The sequence below is a fragment of the Indicator indicator genome, chromosome 10 (genome assembly GCF_027791375.1).
Source record: "Indicator indicator isolate 239-I01 chromosome 10, UM_Iind_1.1, whole genome shotgun sequence".
In the NCBI taxonomy this organism is placed as follows: domain Eukaryota; kingdom Metazoa; phylum Chordata; class Aves; order Piciformes; family Indicatoridae; genus Indicator; species Indicator indicator.
This window is the reverse complement of record NC_072019.1, coordinates 17,314,972-17,320,971: the sequence shown is the minus strand read 5'-3', so window position 1 is coordinate 17,320,971 and position 6,000 is coordinate 17,314,972.

The following is a 6,000-nucleotide window of genomic DNA, read 5'->3' as shown; positions in this document are numbered from 1 at the left end:
TTCCTGGCACACACACTGTGAGGTGCAGCAGTTGTAGCTGCTGGTGCTTCTTCCAGGGCTTGCTTTGACATCTGCATCCCCCTCTTTGCCTTCTGTCCCCTCCATATCTTCCAACAGACACAGATCCAGAGGGACATTTCATACAGCAAGGAGATTTTAGGCAGGGAGGAATAACCTCCTCTTTTTTTTTTTTTTTTCTTTTTCTGCTTGATGCCACAAGAATAGCTTCAGAATTCGTCTCACTTAAAAATTAATTTTCTTGGCTGAGCAGGGGGTGGTGTGGGGCGGGTGGAAGAATTACTTCTGCTTGGATTTCAGATTTATTTATTAATTTATTTCCCCCTGGCAAATATTTCCAAGCTCCTTGGTTTTTATATGTTAATTTTCAGCTTAAAGGTTGCAATGTGGCAAGGCAACAGGGGTGGTGTGACAGGTTCCAGGCTACTCGTTCTCCTTTTATCTGCAAATGGTTGGAATTTGCAATGTGTAATGATCTCTGTAAGGCAGTTAGCAGCGAGATAAACATCAATTTTATGGCTGGGAAAACATAAGGAGTGTTGCACAGGAAAACGAGAGGACCTGAATACTGAAAGCTCTCTGACCTCCTCAGCAATAATGGCTTTTTTTCTTGTGTCTCTGATGGCCCTTGTGCATCCCAATTCCTTCCTATGGGGGGTTAAGCCATGTGAGATACTGTGGCAGAGCCTGCTGTGATGGGATGCAGAAGCAGCCTTTCCTATAGAATCATTAAGGTTGAAAAGACCTTCAAGATCAAGTCCTACCATCAACCCAACACCACCATGCCCACTAAACCATCTCTGAAAGTGCTATGTCTACATGTTTTTTGAACACCTCCAGGGATGGTGTCTCTACCACCTCCCTGGGCAGCCTTCTCCAGTGCCTGACTGCCCTTTTAGTAAAGAATTTTTTCCTAACATCCAACCTAAACCTCCTGTGGCACAATTTGAGGCCATTTTCTCTTGTTCTATTGCTAGGTACTTGGGAGAAGAGATTGACCTCCACCTTGCTACAACCTCCTTCCCAGTAGCTTAGGGGTGAGGACGTAGCATTCACAGCCAGGAGCTGAGAGGTTTTGCTGAAGTGGGAATGAAGTAAGATGATGACTTCAAAAGTTTTTGGGGGGCTTGCTTTGTACCAGGAGCTGACGCAGAAGGAGTTGCCTTCCAGTTGCTGCCAGACTGGAACACGTACAGCTCCCTGTTCAGACGTGCTTTGATTTTCACAAATAGCTTTTTGCAGCTCTGTTTCTCTGTTGGATATGAGGTGGGCTGTAAAATGCTTTTCCTTAATTTGCTGTATGCTGAATGCCTCTGGAATGCAATTAATATTCTTGCCCAGGTCTCAAAAATTTAATAGGCATGTCTGCAAGTTGCTAAATGTGCAGGGGGGTGGTGGTAGGAGGGATGGCTTAGTGCCTCAGAGCTGGAAACAATCTAGTGTGGGGAAGAAAGGTGCAAAACCACTGATGAAATCCAGCACATGAACTGGCTACAGGAAAATGAAGTGGTGCCATGTTGGCTGCATCAAATCCACATGATGGTGCTGCTGCAGGTGGGAGCCACCACTCTCCTCTCACTGGGATGTCTCTGGTCTGGGAATGCTCCAAATGCCACCTCCAGCTGGAGCAGGGGCTCTTACCACATCTTCCCTGTAACCCTGGGAGGAGTCACCAAGCTAATTTGTTAATTAGCTGCCATTGAGAATGATGGAGGATGAGGGCTCTCCCCATGCTGGTGCAGGTACTCAGCCTGCCTGGGATCCTGAGCTCTTGAGCTTCTTGGGTGGTTTTATTTTTCTTAGTCTCTGTGTGACAGGTAACAGGCTGTCAAGTGTCTTGAATGCTGGCAGCTTGTTCAGGCTTGGTGTTTTCACTGTATGGAATATTTAAGATGAGTTTTCATGTTTTATGTAGCTCGTTTACTACTTGCCTTCCTGCCTTGCAGATGTAATGAGAGACGAGCTGGTTTCAGTTTTTTCTCTTGACTGTATCCAGCCCTTTCAAACTCCCCTGAGCTGTGACATCTCCACTAAAAAAAAAAAAAAAAAAGTGTGTGTATGTATGTATGTATGTATGTATGTATGTATGTATGTATGTATCTACCTATCTCACATTTCTAGGGGGCTAAAGCTCAGAGATAAACAAAGCTTCCTATTGATGCCATTAAAAAAAAAAAATCCCGTCTCAGAACCATTCAGAAACCACATAAATCACCTAAAAATAGCTTCAGGTACAGAAACCACCTGGATTTCTCCTCTTAGGTCACAAAGATTTCTGATGAGATTTGGCTGGTTATCATCACCCATTGGGTTTGGCATGGAGGGGACTGGCCCAGAGCCTGGGGCTGGCTGCAAGAGGAGCCTCAGTGTGCTGTGCAAACACCTGGAGGGCATGAAGAAAAATGTTTTCCAGCTAATCTTGTTACTGTGACAACAGTATTGAAACCTTTAAAAGAGGAAAAATAAGATTTTTAAAGAGATATTGCTGTCCCTTCAGCTCTGATGAACGCTGTCTGTAGCGTGTGCCCTGCTTTGCAGCAGTATTGTGAGCTTGATGTCAGTCCTGTGGCACAGAGCCTGGATTTCCAAGCAAGCTATGAATCCTTTAAACCCAGAAATTTCTTGGCTAGAAGCGATGTAGTTAAAGGGTTATCCTTTTCTTTTTTTCTCTTTCTAGCCCATTTGGTCCTTTTATCTCTTGTTCTTTCTTCCTTCACTTCTCATTTCCCAGCCTCTTCCCCTGGCTCTCTCCGTTTCCAACACACTTTTCTGCTTTTCTTTTAAATTGCTCTTCCCTAGCTGTCCACTTTAAGCCACTTTCGCTCAAAGCTTGATGTAGTTGGTAGTGCTTCTTGCATCTTCTTCCTTAGCATGGAGCAGTACAGTGTTTTCACTCATCTCAGACTGAAGCATCACAAGCTGCTTTTATGCAAGTCAAGCTCCTGATTCTTCCTCATGACCCAAATCCTCCAGGTTTGGTTGGCAACAGCCTCCTGAGAAGCTAGGGCTGCTCTCAGCTTCTTCATCATATAATGCTTGTAGAACACCTGCAGGTTCTTGGGATAAATTTCTGTGGCTCCTAGAAAACATCCACCAGCCAACTCTTGTCTAGAAACTGAAAATTGTTAACTGAGAATTATTAACCACAGCCAAGTGGAAGTATGGTGTATATTTTTTTACATTAAAAAAGTGTGATGTTCATTGTCTCTAGGGATCCTTTCCTGCTTTCCAAGGAGACGTGACCAGTCCATAACAGACCATTTACTTTGTTCAAAGCTTCCCAAAGTTTTGAAGGGCAGCTGTGAAATGGGAGATGCTTAATTTCATTCTGCTGAAGCAACTTGGCAGCACAGAGACAGCACTCCCCTGGTTTGTGTCTCTTCCAGACGGCTCTTGCTACGGCTGAGTGCTGAGAATGTTTTTTTTTATCTGAAACCTTGAATTCTGCAGAGACCGAGTGCTGATTTCTTAGGATCACCAGGGAAAAAATCCTTACTCTCCCAGCAGGCTGGAAATTTCAAGCTCTGAAGCTATAATATACATTGTTCTTTCTGACATCATTAAAACAGGAGCTTTCTGACAGTGCCACTGCGAATAGAAGAATACAATCTTGCTTCTGAATCCCAAATCAATTGGTGCCCCAGTGTCATGGTGGAGGTAAATTGGAAGCATTCACACAAGACCAGGGAAAGCTGTACTGTGAGGCAATGGAAAAAGCAAAACAAGAAGGAAAAAAATGTCTTTTTCTGCCAGTTATCCCATATTCCTCCATGCTGCCCTGGGGCTGAAATCTGTCTGCTCACACTCAGCAAACGGAGGCTTCAGTGGTTAGGAAGCTGATCAGGCTTTCCCTGGTGAAGTGGGAGAAGACAGCACATCACTGGGCTGCTGGGTGGAAGATGCTTCTCTCACCTCAGCTTTTACTGTGGTTTTCAGTGATGCCATTTGATTTAATTTACTCCTTGTTTATTTTTTTTGGTGTTTTTTGTGGTTTGTTTGGTTGGTTTTGTTTTTGTTTTTGTTTTAAGGTGACTGGGGGAGTTTGGCAGAGGGTGTAAGTCTCCAGTCACTCAGAGCGAGGCCATTACTGCACTATAAGGACTTAGATGAGGCAGTGCTGGGGTGAACCCTGGCTCCATCATGCCCAAATTCTGCCCTGGGCAGCAAGTGGTGTGGTGGATCTTATCTGCTTGATCTGTGAGTGGGTTTCATTTAAACAAGAGCTTAGCACAAAAGTTTATCTTTTGTTATTTAGGAAGTATAGAGATCACAGAATCACAGAATGATCTGGGTTGGGAAGAGCCTTTAAAGATCACCTAGCCCAACCCTCTTGCAGTGAGCAGGGACATCTGCAATTAGATCAGGTTGCTCAGAGCCCTGTCCAACCTGATCTGGAATGTTCCCAGGAATGGGGCATTTACCACCTCTCTGGTCATCCTGGGCCAGGATTTCATCTCAATGTAAAAAACTTCTTCCTTTTATCTAGTCTGAATCTCCATCTTTTATTTTAAACCCATCACCTCTTGCCCTGACGAAAAGTCTGTCTCCAGCTTTCTTACCAGCCCCTTAAAGCACTGAGAGGCTGCAGGCTGTGTCGAAGAGGACACTTACGGCGTTTAAAAAACCCGCAGGAGAAACATCACTGTTTGAGCTCAGAGAGCTGCATCCTCCCATCTTTGGAGTGGGAAGAGGTGCAAGCGATGGGGAAAGCAACTCTGAGAGCCGCAGGCAGCAGCACACACCCCCAGAGGAGCAGAGTGAGCTGCCGAGGCAGTCAGACTGGGGCGGAGGAGCCGGGGCTGCCCTTTGGCCACCGCGGCGGCCGGCGGCCCATGTGGCAGTGGACTTTGGCAACGGCGCCCAGCGAGCGGAAGAAGGGCCCCGGCGGCCTCCGAGCAGGTGTGTGTGGGGGGCAAACAGCGGTGGGAACCCCCAGAGGGAATCCCTCAGTGGGACCCTGAGGGGTGTCTCAGTGCTTGTATTCGGGGGCTCTTTAGGGAAAGGATTTATCCTGATTCCAACTAGAGGAGGTGCAAACGGAGCTGCTTCTGTTCAGACCTGAGTGTACGTGTGTCCCCCAGCTCTTAGGTTACCCCCAAATGGCTTGAGCTTTGAGTGTGAGAGGGGTGACAAGGGGTTCAGACAGCGTCTAGCCATCTGCCTGCGGTGGGGAGGTTGGAGAGCCTTTGTGGAGAGGGTAGTTTGGTACTGGTGCTTCAGGAGGAGATGTGGAAGGCTTGAGGGTGGCCCTGGCAGCTGGGTCTTCACCCACCCTAAGATTCTCTTTAGGGTTTTCTCTTCTGCATGGGACCGTTACAGGTAAATCTGGTGTCTGCTTGAACTGCTAGACTCTTGCTGGGGCTTTCTGAAAGGCAGAAGGAAACCCCTCTGCCCCCCTTGTCTCATAGCTCACATGAGCAAAGCTCTGTTTCTTCCTGCCTCTTTCACAGGATGACAGGATGTCAGGGGTTGGAAAGGACCCAAATAGATCATTGAGTCCAACTCCCCTGCCAGAGCAGGACCATAAAATCTAGTTCAGGTCACAGAGGAAAGCATCCAGGCGGGCCTTGAAAGTCTCCAGTGAAGGAGACTCCACAACCTCTCAACAACCTGCTCATTTCTTTGAGAATAACTCTCCTGGTCCCACTTGTAGTTTTCTCACTATCCCTCTCCCTCCCAGTATAAAATGGGGTTTCACCACCTTGTCACAGAGGTAAAGCTGGTATCTCACCTGCCTGGGGAGGCAGTGAGTGGTGGTGTTTTGCAGGGCTGGATGGTAGTGTGGGAGGATGCTACCTCGATGCTGCTTCTTGCTCTGAGCAGAGCTGGATGCTTTCCAACATGAACAGTTTCATCCTGGTGTTTTAAAGGGACCTTCAAGTTTAGGCAGGTGTGGAGATGGCCTTTTCCTGTCTCTTGGTATTTTGGAAAGGATGTTGGATCTCCAGCAGGCTCCCAAGAGCAGAGAGTAGGTGGCAACAG